Genomic DNA, 19,859 nt, shown 5'->3' on the forward strand with positions numbered 1-19,859 from the left:
ATATATATATATATAATCTGTGAATGTATCAATATAAAATATAAAATGTGAGAAAATTAGGATTAGGAAAATTAGGAAATTCCTTTAAAGTTTAAAATTAAATAATGATTACATGTGCATGTGTGACCTCAGACAAACCAAAGAGAGAACGAAAAAAAAAACCCAGAAAATAATATTAATATATAATAATATGAATCGAACAGATGTGTTAAGTGAATTGACTAATGTCCAAGTAAAACATTTTTCTTTGTTCATTGTGGATTCATTAATTCAATAATTCATGAATTATTGAAGCAAACCGTTATATATAGTGAAGACATGTTTGACCCAAACCTGCAGTAAAACAGTAAATAAGAATAATATTCTCACAAATTGACAGTGTAGTTACAGTGTGTGTTTAAACTAGCCAATCATTTCCATCCTCCTCTGCTTCATGCTTCACTGTGGCCGTACTGGCACTGCTGCTTGACCCCGTGAGGCCTGACTTGATCTGATGCATAGCTGCTGACCTAGGGGAGGGGCTGCGAGCAGAGGTGAAAGACCGAACAGCTTGCATGCCTCCAGACCTCAGCTGCCCATGCAGACAGTGAGCCACAGAGAGATACACAAAACTGACAGGAACTCAAATACACCTGAAACACAAACAGTTAAATGTGAAGAGGGAGGGATTAGTAAATGATGATGATCTAATCCGTTGTCCCCATGGGGATAATTAAGTTTTATGTTATTGTTCCTTATGCTGACTATGAGCAGACTCAGATCTAATTGCATTTTCACATGATTCATAACATTAAAATAATTCCTTTACCTCACTCTGCCAGATGGCTGGTGTGTGTTTTTCACTGCCTGTAACGAAAGAAAAAAGAAAAAAGAAAGCTCACTCAATATTGTTCACACAAACGTAGGGAAGCAGCTGAAAAATACATGTTGTGTTGTTATCATTTGATCCACAGCCTTAGTCGCTTTACCAGAAATTCCAGGTTCTGCTGTCGCTGTCAAGCGTGTACAAGATGATGTGGAAATTTGACTATGAAATGGGTAAATTTTATGCTTGGCTGCTGATCCTGTGTGCAGTGTAGGAGGAGCTGTACTTATAATAACAAGTTTCTGTGGCAGTTGATTGTTTGATTTGCCTAACAAAACAAGTCAATTTCAGGAGCTCATGTTTGAAACACTGGGAAATAAAACTGAAAATTAAATCAATTGTCAGAAAGAAAAAAACACAAGGAAAATCATCTGGAAAGCTGCACTTTGCGTTACATCCAAGCAAAGAACTTAAGAATTCTGTGTGCACGCCTGGACAGTGTATGGTAGACACAGGGACAGACAGGACAGAAGACAGGCTCCAGTCTCGTGCCATTATAGGTGATTTGTCTGCACACTGCTCCCAGTCGAAGAAGTTTTATCAGTTTAATGCCCAGGCAGCGTTCATTATTCCTCAGACGGGAGGGTCGGCCTTCAGCAGAACAAGTATGGGTTGTGTTTCTGTCAGAGAGGGAGGAGGTGGGGCCAGAGCTTGACCCACAAAGCCATTCAGATCTCAGAGAGTGATCCATTGTTCGGGCCCTCTCTTTGTTCGGCTGCCTGCAGAAAGTGATGGGGCCAGCTGAAGGGGAGGGCAGGAGCAGAGCCGGGGTCTCTCTGGGTTCAGGGGTCTGTACTTACCCTCAGCCTATTCTCACCTACTGCCTTGTTACTGCTAAAAGGCCACACAGTCTAATGTCTATCACGTGTATTAGTGTTTGCTAACACACTCCAAACACCCAGCAGGTAGAAGAAGAGAAAAAGAACTTTACTGTTTTTGTACATATTAAACACAGAATGTGTTTCTTGGAACACTTACTGGAAAACTAATTTGTCGATGTGAGTGGCACATATTTAAGTATTTCATGACAAAGTATTATCAAATACTGTTATGTACAATGTAGGGCATTTCAAAACGTTGGTTCATGACAGGTGATCACAGGTGTTTCCTGGGTCCGTCTGTCATCAGTGAAGTGCTGCAGGTTTGTGTGGCTAATTGGTAAATGTGACGTGCAAATGGATGCCGTGATCTGATTGGCTGTCAGGTAATAGTTTATTATTTACATTATAAGAGGCCAGATTTCCACAGGTGTTTGTGGCACTCGCTGTGGTCGTCAGGCTAACAGGCATCGTGCTGGTCCTGATGAGTTCTTTGACATTTGTGTAGATTTTTTATATTGTGTTGTGATTATATCTGTAAAGTTGGCTTTTTTATTTGTTGGGAAGAATATGCTCAACTTGCAGTTCATCTGCAGGGTCCGATGTTTTTTGTAGCACAGACTAGACTGGTCCAGTCTGTGTATGTGGTCAGTGTTTGCCAACCGAGGTACCACGTGGTGCTGCTGTTTCAGTTCTGTTAGTGATTAGTCAGTCTACTTAGCTTTATGTGAATCTCAGAATCACAAGTGAGAGTGTGATATAAGCTTGAAGTAGATTTTAAAGTAGATTTGCACCCAGAGACACAACTGCAGTGCTCACACTACTCTTTGCCTGACTGCCAAAGACAACTCTCTTCGATAGTGTCTGCTCTGGATCTCTTTGGACCTCCTTCCGGCTGCAGCCGGTTTATCCCCAGATGAAGTCACAGGATGTGTGATTAGTTTTGTAGATCTTGGGGAGATATATAACTAATTTCAAGATTTTCCAAGTCCATTAACAGAACAGCATGGATATGAAAGAATGGCACATGTCCCCCAACCTTTGTTTAGTTTGGTCAGTTCCTTATCTGAAATTTCTAAATTGTAAAATGTGTTGTCATGTCATATGTCAGTACAGTATGTCATCCAAATGCCTCAATGGTTACGTGACACTGTCACATCAAGTAGGCCTTTGATGTAGCATTAATGACTCAAACCAAACAAAGAACAGGAAGTAGAAATGGCCTCAGGTCAGAAATCAACATTTCAGAACATTTCAAAAACAGATGTTAATCAAACAGATCAGCTCTCAGTTCAGTTTGAGGCTGTTTTGTTTGAATGACTGTATGAACTGTGGCCAAGTGAAAATTTAATCTTCAGCAAAGAAATGTTGGAGAGGGTTTTGTTAGAATCAGAATGCTTGAATTGCTTCACTAGAAAAAAAACATGAATAGTTTGACCACATTTTGAGGTTGAGAACTCGTCGTTAGGGTTTTTGTTTATCCAGGGTCAAAACTGCCGGGCAATCATGTTAGGGTCATATTTGGGCTAAAAGTTCATTTTAAAACTTGGGATCTTGAGTATGATTGTTTATTTCAGTTGACACTTCCTTTCAAATGTGCTATTGTTGTTGAAGCTCTGCTCACTTTCTGTTCCGCTCGCTGTGTTAACCATGCAAAAAGATTTGTTGTATTTCGTCAATATTTTTACTTTTTTTATTCTTATTTTTATCTATACATTTTCTGATGCAGAAACAGCAGAGCTTTTTTTATTTATTTATTTATTTATTTTTGGATTAGATTAGCTTCATGCTAAAGAGAAGTAAATGCTTTCCTCCTGTGTGTCCTCACTGTGGTTTGGGTTGAGGTCACTCCTACATGCACACTCTGCATGTCACTGATTAAACCACAGAGCTGCATCACCCATTGAACACTGCCTTCCTGTTCTTTGCACATATATTGAGACTCAACCTAAGGAAGTATCAAAAAATGACAATCAACACTACGAACAACCTGACCTGGTGCTGAAAACATTTGTAGAGAGCTTTGATGTTAACGCTCGGTGACCAGCTGAATTCATCTTGGCCTATGAGTCCAGTCAATTAGTTTCACTGCTCTCTGAGGTGATTCGGGCACCGGCTGGAGATTGGCCTATTTGTCATACAAGTCCTAATGTGCTAATTCTGTGTTCATAATTCCAGGCAGCATCATTGATCAACATTGCTGTGACATGCAGCACCCAGAGCCTCTCCCCCTCTGAGGCTGTTCATATGCATAAGAGGGTCATTTCTCCACAATGTCCTAAATTCAGAAATCCACTTGAACAATACAAATGAGCTTGTGCTGCCATTTTTGATTAATGGATAATCACACTGCCTCATTCTTTTTGGGTCATTGAGGAAACGTCTGAGTTGTAGATGAATACGGTGAGTGATGCTCAGCTCTGCAGTTTATTTGACCATATAGTCTGAAAAGAAGCCCATGATAAAGGATCAAGAGTCCACTTGATGCTTTCTTTACCTATAATTTGAGTTGTGTTGTGTTACTCTGCCTATAGTATCTATATATACAGTATATATAAACAGCAGTGTATATAATTCTGCAAATATATACAAATATATATAGTTATAAAACAAAAAAAATGTTGTTTAGAGACATATATTAACATCATTTATATTCAATATGTTGATATTATTCTTAGGCTTTGAATGACAATGTCAAACTCAAGGCCTGGGGGCCAAATGTTGCTATTTGTGAATGTGAATTTTAATAAAAATAAAAACAAAACTTAAAAGTTACCTATTATGTTACTTTTGTGCAACTTAGTATGTTATTAGGATTGAACCCAGCTGGACTACAGCCCCGTTCTGAACAGCTGGTTCCTCTGTCTTTACCTTCCAATGGTAATGAGCCACTGCAGGCTCAGACCTGAGGACAACTTTTTGAATCCATGGGACAGTTGAGTAGCAAGAGAGAAATGGACATGCACACTCCTGGTAGTTGTCTTTTGATGCAGTACAAGTTGTTCTTAGATTATTACTTCATGGTCAAAAAGAATGGTTTACATGACATAACAAGAGCCTTCTGTTCCAGTTGTCACTGTGACTTTTGTGTTTATACCATCGATGTGTGTTGTACAGCATGAACACCGACTTGTATTAAATCTGGGTGGATGAGGCTCCATGTCTGTTCCTGGGGAAATTAAAGGTGACATGGCAAATTCTGCAGGCAGACATCAGACATGAGTTCAAGCTTTGACCTTTTCTATGACTAGGAGAACAGGCTAACTCACAAGATCAAGTGCATTAGAAAAATAAATGAAAGGTTTTTGCTGAAAAGGTCAGGACACATGTTTCTGTAATGTGGAAAAGTGTGTTTGTAGCAGGGCTCGGCCTGCTGCACCATTCAGACACTCAGGCTGATTAAAAAATAGAGAAAAAAAAAATCGGTGTAAAATCTGAATAATATTTCATCCCCCCGAATCTCGTCTTCATTTTACACACACAAAGCACTGCTGAAGAAATGATTCTTTAAACTTCTGTAACTCTATTGATTCAGAAGTGGTTGATTCGATTAATCTTTGTAGAAACATCAATGCGCAGCCCCTCGCTGTGAACCCAGAGCTGAATCATCACTGAGGAAACTGTGCTGTATTTCTAATGCGCTGCTTTCACTTCAGTCTTACAGTATCAGACATATCTTTTAGTGTGTCTACATAACAACATTTAAGCTGCTGTGTTTGTGTTGTCGACTCTAAGGTTAACACAACTTAAAATACACTTAAAATATATATTTATATGATGTTAATTCTAAGTAACGTCTTGAAATCTACTGTAGTCGTTTGTCCTTAATAGTTATACTGTTTATCAAATTCATCAGAGTTCAGTCAACCTTCTCATTAAATAACTGAAATTACCCTCCAGTTTTTTTATTACTGTAATTATTATTTCACAACCCTTTTCTATAATAAAGAAAAATATCCTGGCTGTTCTAACAGAAACTCTGCTCTAACCTACTGTACCTTATGCCAAATTAGAACCATGATGGATGACTGCATGGCAACAAATCTCTGGAGAGGGAAAAGGTCATGTGGGCTATAAATCCACTGCCACAGTAAAATGAGAGACATGTCCCTTCAATTGTTGTCCAGTCTTTAATATTTCCTCTCCTTCCTCCTCTCCTCAGAGCCCCCTCCCCACACACCCTTCAATCCCCACCCCCGTCTCTCTCTCTCTCTCTTTTTCTCTGTCATATCTAGTGATTCACGGATGTGATTCTGACCAAGCTGATGATTTTAATTTTCTGTTTTCAGAGTAATAAACACTGACATGAGAATGAGCCCCAGGCAGAGAGGCCTAATGAGAAAATGAAATTAGTTTTTCAGCTGACTGATCAGAAACATTTCATACATTATAATCAAGCATTCATTTGACATTCGTGTTCTGTGTGTATGCATGTGCGCGTGAGTGCACCCGTTGGAGGATTGTATGTGTTTGTGTGTGTAGTGTGTGTGTGGTGGTGGTGGTGGGGTGTTCATACTTGTAAGTACATTATTCATGCTATATTCTGTGCTTTGCCACTGCCCAGTGTTGCTGCATGTGGACGAGCTTCTTGACATTTCCCAACGTTTCGTACCACATCTATTTTGCTGACTGCAGTTTTATATATCATATTTTACTGTAGTATTCACTGAAGATGGAGTACATCACTGGAGTAACCTTTTTCACATGGCTTTACTGTCGCAGGAAGTGAATGCAGGGTTGGAAATAGACAGCACTCATAGCTGACGCACAGCAGGAGAGTGAACATCCATGTGATGATGAACAAACTGAGTGATGGAAGATATAATCATTATTTTTCATAATTAAAAAAAAAACAAAAAAAAAAATATATATATATGTCAGGGTCAAAATAATGATTTTCACTATTTATAGCCATCACCTAACCCAGTGGTTCTCAGTTATTTTCTGTGATCCCCCCCTTGGGGACATAAATGTTATCACCCCTCCACCCCCAACCCACACCCCCGTGAATTGAAATACAGTTGAGAACCTGATGTATATTTCGATCTGTACAAACCACTGTATGAGTTGCTGCCACCTAGTGGCTGGAGGATTGTTATCATTCCAGCATTACAGCAGTTTTACTCTTATGTCCAGCGTGTCATATTCCATTGAAAGCCCCTCACGCCCCCTCTGATACCCCACCACACCCACCAAGGGGGCCCACCCCACTATTTGAGAAGTACTGACCTAACCTAATGGTTAAATGTATGTAGCTGATTGACATTATTGGTCAACCCTGCTATAGTGTGTAGTAGTACTATACTGAATTGAGTCATACTGTGCCACAGTACTGCATGTAGTTCATGAGTACCCAAACATGTATTTATAAAGTACGTTCAGTTTGTATGAGTCAGTATGTTATCATATTATTTATCATTTTCAAGGTGGTCTTTAAATAGAAGCTGCTAAGGCAAAAAAAGTGAATAAAAATGTCATCATTACGACATATTATGATTAATCACCCCGAAAGTAGCATCCATATATTACAATGTCAAGTGAAATCATTATGGTGTAAACATGTGTGTGTCAAGTGAAATCATTATGGTGTAAACTGAAAATAATCACAGACAGAACACACTGTAGTTAGTTAATGAGGGGGCTTCACTGCTAAACTACGAAAAACTGTAAAATAAATTGTTAGAAATACATAAGTAATACTCTGTGGGTGAATCAATGAGAATAATCAATACATGTTCAGTCTTCATCTTTGCTCATGTTGATTTCTACTTTTCCTTTTTTTTCTCTTTAAATGGTTTTAATCCTTTTGCCAGCGGCTGCTACACCAACTTCATTAGCGTCTGTTTGCTGTTCCTGCAGAGTTCAAAGGGTTCCTTTATATGAAGATAAAAGCTGGATTTACTGCATAACCACCAATGGTCTCTCTTCTGATAGCATTAGACAAAAGTAGGGCAGGAGGTAAAAACAATGTCTTTTCATGTTGGACCGTTCATTTCATGCTTCGCGAGAAATTGTCCACTGTGAAGTAGAATGCCAATACTACAAACATTGACAATAATTACCTTAGATGAAAGGGAAATGCTGGGAGAAATTTGACTTTGTCAGGATTTTGGTACACATACTGTATATGTGTCTCCCCAGCTGCTGAAATGCCAGTTTCAACTATGTTGATATTTTATAATCTGCCAAGAATGTGTCTCAAAAAGAGCCGTACCGGAGTTACCCACCCATTATTATTATCATTTACTATTTATCACTATTCATATTGTTATATTATACAACAAAGTTTTTCGTGTGTGTTTATCGTGCCCCTGAACTCTTTACACTGTACCTTTAACTATGTGGTGACCTTTGCGTCACAATCATGTTTCTGCTTTTTTCACATGTAAACTTTTGAAATGTTACCATTGCATTCATTGCTTTTAAAAGCAGTTTGAACCTGAACTTTTGCTGTATATACCAGTGAGTTATTTAGATGTCAATTTAGGTCTGGAGCTGCAAATGCCAATACCAATCATTTCAACAGGTCAGGTGAAACTACCTCTGACCTTAATAACCACAGCTGGGCAAAGAAATACAGGCTTTTAAAGAAACGTTACATAAAACCTTAAATGTTAAAAAAAACAAAACATGAAGAATCTACACATTTTTTTATTTATATTTGTCAGTTATTATGATGTATTCATGTTACATTTGATTTAGGCATTGTGCTGGATTATAAAGTTTGAGGACGTTATATTTCCAATGTATACACTGAATACAAATACGGTTTTTGCCTGAGGTGTAGAAACACACCACTGTGGTTAGAATGTGTATTTTTCCCCTTTTTAAGTAACGAACATCGGGATGGAGCGCAGGGATCATTTGTGACTGAGCTGATGTCAAGTCAGATGACTCCCTGTTTGTACAGCGCTCTGTCAAGGCTTAAACACATTCATACATTTGCTTGTTGCCTGGCAACGCAGGGCAATTTTGTTTGGACCTTTTGTGCAGGGGTTAAGAAATAAACATTTAGTTAAACTTAACACACCAGCTAAGTTCACATTAAATAAAAAAAAGAATAAAAAAGCTTCAGAGTGACAACATTAATATTTTCAGGATGACTTATGAAAAAAAAACAAAACACTGAGGTTAAAATTACCACCGTGTGTTTTCAGTTCACTTGGTATTTTAATGAACGCAGAACAGTTAAAATTATTCATCCATTTTTCTAATTAAAAGAGAAAGTCAAGCCTGGTTAGAGAGGTAAAAGGCAATTATAGCCCCTTCAACATATAATTAAGATATTTAATATTCCTCCGAAGAAAAGAAATATCAGATAACAAAGCTAAAATAACTTGATTTAGGCTGAAGGACAAAAAGGTACCAATGGAAACTGTGCGAGTTCGCCCAGAAATATTAACAAAGAAGGCTACACGTGCCGTCTACCAACATTACAAATAGTAAATTTAGAGCTATTTCTTGAAAATTTCAAGCCCTACCATCAAAGCTTTCCTGCTTTCTGTCGGCATCAGAATTCACCTTACCTGCTCCAACCTGCTCTCAGAGCTCAGTCATGATGTTTTCTGTCTGTCTCCTTCGACGGAGAAAGAGTGAATAGATTTACAGAGGCGGCTTGGACTGAATAAAGATTTGGTGGTGCTTGAGGTTATAGCTATGCTGAATGACACCCCCATAATGGTACTTAAAAGAGAAACTTGCATCATTAATCATCCTTCCTTTCATACCCGTGACTCGTGAGACAAGGAAATCCATGTATATCTGAGCACAGACGATAAATATGAATGTTTCCCAAAATAGTCCCCATAGAACAGAATGGATGATGTTCAGGGCCAGGTTTTTAGTCATCACTCATCTGACTAAAATTAACCAATTATTTCTTCAACAACAGCCTGCCAATTAAAGAAATGTCTGCTCTGCTTCATTTAAGATACTGCCGTGTGGATTGTTCTAGAAGCAGCAATGAACATTTGACTCCTGACTCTAAAACCAGTTAAACCAGTTCTAAAGAATCTTGTTAGTTAGAAGAAGAAAAAACAATGAATTTACTTTGTGTTAACCTCCTGTCATTTCTCCAAATGAATTTCAATACTTAATGTAAACACTTTTTTCCACTACAGAATTTGTTATGTATTGAATTCTGGGGAGTTTGCCTTAAGCTCTTTTTTTCTCCTCTGAGGGGTTACATTAAGCCCCTTTCAGTTTCTGTTATTCCAGTTTTGGGAAATGAAAATGACACTAAGGTTCTGAGAAGGTCTGGAAGAATTTCCATATCAGGTTTTGCTACGAGCGCCAGTTTGGTTTCCCTGGGCTAAACAGAGCTAAACAGTGGTCTGATCATTGAGTCAGTTGATCAGAGCATGTTTCCAGAAGTAGCTGAAGGCTAACTCAGACCAAGATCTGATGAAGAAAACTGTACTCTGATCTGATTGGTGAGACTGTGTGAGCACAGATGCTGAACAGATTCCCTTTGACCACCTGCTGTAGTAGAACTTGCCGTGCCAACGTGAGGCTAAAGTACACGGGAGTTCAAAAATGGAACCTATACACTGACATAGACATAGTGGCTTTGTGAGTATGAAACAATACACTCAGTATACAGTTACAACACAACAATACCCTGAAGAGGTGGTAGTGGGTAAAGTGTGTGTTCACTGTTGTTCCAGTTTATTCATGAGGCGGCAGCTGCTCTGGAAACTAACTCAGCATGAGTATAATTACCCACAACCATTTTCTTATCTCTATACCTCTTGTGTAACAAAGACACTACTATCCATCTCTGCTCGCACCATTCTTTACTGAACTCAGCAGGCTTCTTCAACAAACCTCAGCTGCACGTTCTGTGCAAGACCGTTGCATGGTGGTCTGTAATTAACGGTGACTTAACAAGAACTTATGTAAATGTTAACCACATTTAGAGTTGCATTTGAAACGATGTGATCATTCAAGCTACTGTATGTTGAGTCCTGACTTGGACCCAGGACTTAGTAGAACAGGGAATATTGGACTAACTATAATAAATGCTGAGCTGCATTGCCATCTTCGACTTTTGAGTGGAGGAAGTTTTTGAAATTATCTAGCCTAGCTAATTCTCTAATGCAGTGGTTCTCAAACAACAACACCAAAATATATAATTATTTTTTATGTTTTTATGATTTATTTATTCTTTTTTTTTTTACTTCTCTAAGTTTGTAGGTTTTATATATATATATATATATATATAAAACATACACACTTAGAGAAGAAAAAAAAAAAAAAAAACAAAAAAAAAAAAAAAAATTTTTTTTTTTTTTTTTTACTTCTCTAAGTTTGTAGGTTTTATATATATATATATATAAAACATACACACTTAGAGAAGAAAAAAAAAAAAAAAAATTTTTTTTTTTTTTTTTTTTTTTATTTTTTTTTTTTTTTTTATTTTTTTTTTTTTTTTTGTTTTTTTTTTTTTTTTTGTTTTTTTTTTTTTTTTTGTTTTTTTTTTTTTTTTTATTTTTTTTTTTTTTTTTTGTTTTTTTTTTTTTTTTTATTTTTTTTTTTTTTTTTATTTTTTTTTTTTTTTTTGTTTTTTTTTTTTTTTTTTTTGTTTTTTTTTTTTTTTTTATTTTTTTTTTTTTTTTTATTTTTTTTTTTTTTTTTTGTTTTTTTTTTTTTTTTTGTTTTTTTTTTTTTTTTTATTTTTTTTTTTTTTTTTCTTCTCTAAGTGTGTATGTTTTATATATATATATATATATATATAAAACATACACACTTAGAGAAGAAAAAAAAAAAAAAAAATAAAAAAAAAAAAAAAAAAATAAAAAAAAAAAAAAAAAACAAAAAAAAAAAAAAAAATAAAAAAAAAAAAAAAAAATAAAAAAAAAAAAAAAAACAAAAAAAAAAAAAAAAAACAAAAAAAAAAAAAAAAAATTTTTTTTTTTTTTTTTTATTTTTTTTTTTTTTTTTTTTTATTTTTTTTTTTTTTTTTTTGTTTTTTTTTTTTTTTTTCTTCTCTAAGTGTGTATGTTTTATATATATATATATATAAAACATACACACTTAGAGAAGAAAAAAAAAAAAAAAAACAAAAAAAAAAAAAAAAAACAAAAAAAAAAAAAAAAAATTTTTTTTTTTTTTTTTCTTCTCTAAGTGTGTATGTTTTATATATATATATATATATATAAAACATACACACTTAGAGAAGAAAAAAAAAAAAAAAAAATAAAAAAAAAAAAAAAAATTTTTTTTTTTTTTTTTACTTCTCTAAGTTTGTAGGTTTTATATATATATATATATAAAACCTACAAACTTAGAGAAGTAAAAAAAAAAAAAAAAACAAAAAAAAAAAAAAAAATTTTTTTTTTTTTTTTTATTTTTTTTTTTTTTTTTTCTTCTCTAAGTGTGTATGTTTTATATATATATATATATATAAAACATACACACTTAGAGAAGAAAAAAAAAAAAAAAAATAAAAAAAAAAAAAAAAATTTTTTTTTTTTTTTTTTCTTCTCTAAGTGTGTATGTTTTATATATATATATATATATATATGTATATATATATATGTGTATTCATCCACTGCTGTCCACTCACTCGTACTCTTCCCCACTGGCCCAGTGCTTGTAAACACCGTCCACCTGAGGATTTATTTTCCTGCTTGGCTTGTGACATTGTAAGTTTCTACAGAGGGCAATGGAGCCGTGTGGATGTTATTTCCCCTTTCAATGATACTCTTAAATTGACATGTGTTTTTTTCGGCCTTGTTTAAAGTGAACACACAGTGGATTGAGCCTAAGCCTGTGGCTGCAGCTGCGTTCTCTGGGTATTTTCAGCAGCGTTTAGGCAGCTGCGTGAAAAGGCAGTAAATCATTCAGAGTGATGAACAGGTTTTCTCACTGTTTTGTTTTTTCTGCCTTTAAAAACAAACCCTTTTTTTTACCCTTGTGTAGACCAAATATTTTAGAGTCGGTGTTTATCCTGGTTCTCTCTTTGAAACACAAATCCTTTGCTTTGAGAACATGATTGACAGCTCATATATTAAACCAAACATGTGTGTTTTTGTCTTCTTCACTTGAGTCCTTGTTGGACAAAATAGAAACATCTGGATTTTACATGTGAGGGTCAATAAACAGAAATGATGACTTGCTTGACAAAGGGTGAAAACAAATATGGCATTCTAATGATACGCCGTGTTAACAAGTTTACCACAAGGAAACCAGGAAAAGAATCTGCCCGTCTGACAATTGCACTGAGTAATGGCTCCTCTGAATAATGAGATTCTAATGATGTGATCTCAGCCGTCAACGAGCAGAGGGCAAACAACAGGATAAAAGGTTTCTCTGTCAGACTAGTAACTGATGCCATGTTAGGAACCATCTGCCTCCCTCTTATCCCGGCTGTCATGTCTGATTCCGAACCCAGCGTAACACAAAACAACCGGAGCAGGCTCTGGAACGGACCACTGCAGGCTGTCCAGCGCTGATGGCCCGGGCCAGAGCTGCAGAGTTCTTAAGAAAAAAATAGGGGAAAAAGAGAAATATGTACTGAATGACAATTTCCAGATGGTGCGAGCGGTTGCTGTGCATACATCTGGAAGAACGTCATTTCTGGAGTAAACAATAAACACAACTTTCCAACAGCTGTGAAAATTAAAAACGGTTCAATCTGTTGTTTAAACAGTAATGATAGCAATGGGTCAGATCCTGATGTTTTATGGTAGCAGTACAGCTGTACTATAAAAGTACACGTACTTGTGTCTACAGTGTGACAAAATGGAATATTTCATGTAAATATCTTCATTTAATTTTGATAGAATATTGACTTTAAATACTGACTATTCCATAATCCATATTCACCTTTAACAAAATGGAATATTTCATGTAAATATCTTCAACATTTTTCATTCAACACATTTAACATTTTTTAAGCAAAATTATGTTTAAATTAAAACTGTCCAGTGAGGTTTGATGTGTTTTGTGAATTGTCACCTGTCACTTGTGCAATCATGTGATTGAATGCAGTGGTCGATCAAGATTTGCCAGCTCAGACATTTTTGTATGGTATATTATATATTTGAAAGTGAGACAATACAGTTTAAGATTGTGTGTGGGGTTTCTAATCTTACATTTAATAACAATAATCATAATAATAATCATAACAATAATGACCTATTATTAATAATTAGATATATAAAGAAATATTTTTATCAGTCTTTCTTTTATCAATTACTAGACATTTGAGGCGACCTCATTTGAATTCCCGGTGACCTCACGTGGAGTTGCAACCCTAGGGTTAAAAAAACACTGCCTTAGACTTGTCCAACGATGACCTCTGATCTTTAGGGTAGCATGAAGTTCAACATGAGGTATCGAACCAAGACCTGTCACTGTTTGGAGAGACTAACCCTCCTGGTGATTCTTCTTTATATCCAACCTTGATCACCAAACCTTAAACGAAACTTCCTGAAGATAACCTCAACGAGCCTTTTAGCATCATATTGGTTTTTTCCCAACATAACAGCATAAATGAAGGTTTTGGTTTATTTATATCAAAAAGATAGAATTAGGGTTTTGTCAGTGAAAACAAACATAAGAAGTCCTAGTTTGTGCTAAAGAAATATTGAATAAATGAATTAACCAAAGACTTTAAGGTGGTATTACACTCTAAGAAGAAAGTTATATCCAAATCCAACATAAATATCAGTGAATAGTTGTGTGTATGGTAATGTGTATTTTTCTGTTGTACTGACGGCCTTGTCGTACAGTCAATGTCAGTTGGCACAGGTGTGAGGTGGGGCAGGGATGTCAAAGGTACTGGAGCAGAATGTATTGGTCTCTGTGCAAACTGGTTCAGCCGGTTCATGCACACTGTAAGGACTGACAATCTATAAACATACATTTGTATGAAATAGCCGTCGGCTCATTTGTGTTAATAAACACTTACCTTTACTGAGGCCTTGTTATGCATGTGAGTGTTCACCCACTGAGCTTTAATCCAGGCAAGGAAAGCTGGGTAATTAGGTCATAATTGGCCTGCCTACAATCAAATTAGTTCTTTCACACATGCCTGTTGCCTGCAGTTTCTATTAGACACTAATTAGTACTCTGCATGCAGTACGCAGTGCACATGAAAGACAAAGTGACTGCTTCAAAGGATGGTTTACTTAAAGTCCGTGATGGACGAGCTTTACGTTCTGCTCTGACACAAAAACATTTTGATCGTTATCCACACATTTTCGCAGGCCTTCGTGTTGTGTTGAGATGTTATAGTGAAATCATAGACAGAGGAAACTTGAGTGAAAATTAAAATATGTATATATATAATGAGGGCTCTTAACTTTTTCAACGTTGAGGCCCAATTTTTATAGTACAAAGTGGTGAAGTCGGGTTGTATCTACACAAAAATGTAGTCTTCTCCATATTTTTTGCCACAGCTAGCATGGACAGAAAGACTTTTCCACTTTTTAAAGAACTGACTGATGCATTACTGCCACCTAATGGTTGAAAGCTGCATTGTAACTGAGCTTTTCATTGATAGCATATCCCTGGTGTCTTTAGTTGATAACATTTGCAGTCCCGCGGCCCTTGCAGCCCACAGGTGCAAAACTGAAGGTTTTTGCGGCCCTGTAGGTGGCACGGGCAGCCCAAGTTTGGGCCGTGACCCCATGGTTAAGAATGACTGCTCTACAATAATCACCATTTAAATTTGTGTACAATCTACATAAAATAACATACGTTGTCGTAGCCCGGATGCTGTCTAGTGCACCGGCAAATCAACCAAATGTATTTATCACTTCCAGATGAATGCTGGGAGAGAGTTTGACACCTTTTATTCCGTGATGCATCAGGACATGTGTGCAAGCAACTAATTTATTCCATTATCTTCCCACCGCACCATCTGCATGCTTAAAAAACAAACTAATGCAGAGCTGATGATCTGCAGCGTCGCCTTAACTGCGTCTGCTGTTTTCTTTTGTTTTAAATAATGACATTTATTTTATGAAGATAAAAACAGGTTCAAAAAGGTGTTTAAAGCCAGAAACCAAGAACAGAACCAGGAAAAACAAAGCATTAAAATCAACATTCATAACCAATTTGGGTTCTCGACCTGTTTCAGTACAGAACCACAGTTCCATCAGTTCCACTCTCAACAGATTTCAACTGGATTACTTCACCAGATAAACGTGATACAGTGGATAAGCTTTTGGATTTCATTTTCTTCATTGAATTTTATTATTATTATTTTTCTCAGAACAAACCCAAAAATATTTTGGTGGAGTTGATGCCCCTAAAGCTGCAGCAGAGGTAATTTGATGTGAGCCCCTCTGTGTGTGATTCACTAAGAAAGCGGTTGTTCTGGAGAAGGAAGCATCTGAGCTGAGCTGGTTGATTTGGTTGGCTGGTTACTGGTCTGATAACATTTGCTTTGGAAAACAGGTGTGACTGTGTGAGGTGGAGGAAAAGGGGAAAAACCCAAAATATTTTTCAGGTGTGTCTTCGGTCGTTTCTCCACACACTGCCTCCATCCTCGGCCACGTTTGGTATTCTATCTCCAGAATGACACCTTTTAGTTTTCTTCGCAGCAGTCATCATATAGTACGCTCACTGTGAAAACATTTCTTATTATTTTCTGTGCTTCATTTTCAAATTTTTTGTTGTTGTCATTTTTGGACTAACCACGGTACTCCTGTTAGAACTAACACCACCAACACACTCCTGGCTGAGTGCAATTTCAAAAACACATTACACAAAGGTGAGAGATTAGCAAATAATAAACTGCTGTATATGTTTTCCACTCATGGCCCGGCGGTGGTGGTCACAGTCAACGTCTGTGAAGCATCTAAGCAGTTTGCCATCCATCACTAATGCTTTCAATCACTGAGTGCAGCTGAAAAACAATCTCCTCTGTGAAGAGTCTTAGGTAAGTGGATGCATTGTTGATTACCTGTAACCACTCATAACACAAAGGCGCAGCTGTTTACTCTCGCTGCTGCCCGTGGAGATGCTGCTCTATCTTAAGCTAGAAGATGGTGATCGCAATGAAAAGGAAATGCAGGTTGGACCCTGCAGACCCGAACACAAAGAAGTGTGATTTCCTGTCATTTTTATTAATATTAAAAGCAGATTGTATTTGAAAAATAAACGTTCAACTTTCAGCATTTGTATTATTTGTTCATTGGCTGTTGCTGCCCAGGAAAGCCACAGGTGTAGAAATCTGCTGCTCTGAAGTGAAATGCTATGAAAGTGTTCTTCGCGGTTGTTTACTTGTACAGGTTGGAGGACTCAAACATGAGTAGCTGTTCTCTGCAGGGATCTGATGTTTATCCTTGGATCTTAATTTTCCAACCTTCCCAAACAGGGCATGACTGACCTGCAAGGCTGCAGATGTTCTTTCAGATGTTTTTTTGTTTCTTTCATTCTGCAGCTCCAAGCTCTCAGAAATTGGATAAAGCAGCTGAGAAGATGTTGTTTGAACTTGAACAAAACGTCTTCTCTGTCCATTACACTGTATTCAATTCACTTTAAATGACGCAGCTTTCAGTACTTGGGTCCTTTAAATCAGCAAAGGCTTTTAAAAATGGTAATGGGCTTGGCAGAACGCCCAATTTATTTCTTTTCTTTCAGATGTATCTCTCTCTCTCTCTCTCTGTGTGTGTGTGTGTGTGTGTGTGTAGGCAGGATTGTTCTGTTAAAATGCTCCTTGATAGCTAAGCCTGCTGCTTAATGTCTCATTTCACTAGCTTTGTGGTGTACGGAGTGAAATGTGTCACTGTACTCCACCATGCTTTGGGACAAACACAAAGCTCCCCATCAGGGGAGAGAACAAAGGGGCAGGTGCAACTTCCTCCCCCCATTCACTCGTGTTTACTATGTAAAACTGACAGTATGCCAGGAACAAACATACACGTGTGACACGCAACAGGCTACGATCTCGTCTGTCATCAGTTTGTCCGACAGGATAACGTTTCTGTTTTTACACAGGGTTTCCGTGAATGCAGAGATAAAGCCATGTATGCTGAAGTCGACCAGTTTAACTGTTGTTCATGAAGTGAAGTCATATCTCATTGAAGTCGTATTTTCAGGTTGATAGAATTATTGTTCACATTGGGGGGAAAAAACATAATGCATCATCATAACAGTTTGCACTCCAAGTCAACCATTTCTTTATTTTTTTTCAACAGTTTAAGTCTTCTCTGACACCCGATGAAGCTAACTCAGCTAGCAAACATTGTGTACAATTACTGCTAATAGTTTAGGTCTGTTATCAAAAAATGTCATCCGGAAATATTCCAACCATCTGTTGTAGGACTGCTGAATTCATTAGCTATCGTTCCAGTCACTGTAAATGTGATATTTGTTGTGTGACTACAATACAACTGTCAGTTGTTTACATCTAAACATACATGTAGGTGTTAGCTTCATAGTCTAAGTTGTTTTGTAAGTCTACGTTGAGTGCTACATTTAGCATTGTTTCGATAGCAGCGCCATCTGATGCAGGCCACAGGTACTGAGCCCCTTTGTTTTGTTTTGAAGTAAACTAAACAGTGAAACAAAAACAAGAAAAAAAAAAAAGGAAAGTCGTTTCACCTGCAGCACAGCTGGCTGCCTCTGAAAGGACGGCCGACCAACCAGTCGACCCTAAAAACCTTGTGATTATTGTCATTTACCATTAATAATTGATGGTTAGAGGGACTGGCTTTGTCTGGATCAATGCTTATGTTGCACTGGCTGCTGATCAGTGCTTCTGAGGAGCAGCCTCAGTAACCTGCCGTGTTTGGCTGCTGTTTTGTTCGAGCAGCAGCAGGTGGCCTGCGTCCTTGAATTTTTTTTTTGTTGTTGCTTGTGAACTTGAGCCTTCTTGGCACATCATTAGATTCCCAGGACATTTGAATGATCAGGTTCAGCTTTCTGTGCTTAGATCTGGTTGCATCATGAAGCACAGTGTGTGTGTGTGTGTGTGTGTGTGTGTGCGTGTTTGAGAGACTACAATATGTCACAATCTGCTCTAGGGTTGAACAAAACTTGTTTTTTATTCATACTCCAACAAAGGCTGAAGAAACGTAAAGAAATGTAACAATAGTAAATGAAGATCCATTGTATAGACTATAACAAGGATGAAGAAAACCAGCAGGAGGCGATAGTGTATATGACATGTGCTGTTACAAATATTTACTGCATTTCTTTTCTAATAAATTACACCTTGCAGCCCCTTATCAGTTAATCCAGAATTTTTTCATCCCCAGTTTGTTATGAGAGATATCATTTTTTTTACTTGACAACAAAAACTGTTTGTCCATTACAGCGAGTTGTAAGCCCTGCGGGCCAAATGAGACTCACCTTATCAGTTTATGTGGCCCACCAGAGCTTAGCTTAGAGTCTGGTTGTCTTTACAAAAAGTCTATAGTAAAGAAAGTCCATGTTAATGTTGACTCAGTGGTCTAATGTTTTAGGAGTCTGGTTAAAGCATTGTCACCATTAGTTCAATGAATGTCACTCTGTTCTTCCAGCAACTACGAGTGCATTTGTATAATTTAACCCTTTCATTGTATTTGTTATAGTATACACATAGTTCACCACTTATTTTCAGAATGGACACAGATGTCTATTAAAAGTGTGATCTATGGGCCAATCGTATTTTAAGGAGTGAAACTGCAGTTTAAATAATACACTGAAAAATGTTTTCATAGACTTTTATTCACTGTATATGCAGATGATCTGAATGTCCAAAGCCTTTTTTTTCAGACATAGTCTCTTATATTTAATAAATACATTGAATAACATTTAATCTTCTGGACTGGGCAATTTGCTATCTGCTCCTGACATCCAGTACAAAAATCACTTTGATAGCTGGAGGTAATTCATGGTTTCTCTGAATGGAGTCTGAATGTTTCTTCCATGTGGGATTTCTTGTGTCCAGTTTCCTCTTAGAGTCAAAAACAACAGGTTTGGGTTTAATTGATTAATCACAATAAATCGATCATAAATGTTGGATGGGTGACTGATAAATGAATGTATCAGTTAATCATTTATCAATGTATACTGTCATTGTGTATACACACTGGTAGCTAATATAGTTAAATATAGTAGTTGCTATAGTTAAAGTCCGATGCTGTGTTGTTATTTGCTGCAGTACAGTGATACTGCATACTGTACTTATATTCATAGTACAGACCTATAAATACAGGTCTGAGTGTGAAAACGTT

General features: G+C 36.7%; 1 protein-coding gene and 1 long non-coding RNA gene across 3 annotated transcripts in view; one reads left to right on the forward strand and one right to left on the reverse strand.

Moving 5' to 3' along the window:
* Positions 1–19,859, forward strand: part of tox3 (TOX high mobility group box family member 3) — a 280,269-nt gene that overhangs the window by 44,484 nt on the left and 215,926 nt on the right. The window lies entirely within an intron of this gene.
* Positions 24–19,758, reverse strand: LOC107988572 (uncharacterized). The gene is made up of 3 exons (XR_001760054.2): positions 14,600–19,758; positions 809–846; positions 24–632 (listed from the first exon to the last, which is right to left on the reverse strand). It is a non-coding gene; the product is annotated as an uncharacterized LOC107988572 (long non-coding RNA).

The sequence above is a fragment of the Cynoglossus semilaevis genome, chromosome 5 (assembly GCF_000523025.1).
Source record: "Cynoglossus semilaevis isolate Cse_v1.0 chromosome 5, Cse_v1.0, whole genome shotgun sequence".
Classification (NCBI taxonomy): domain Eukaryota; kingdom Metazoa; phylum Chordata; class Actinopteri; order Pleuronectiformes; family Cynoglossidae; genus Cynoglossus; species Cynoglossus semilaevis.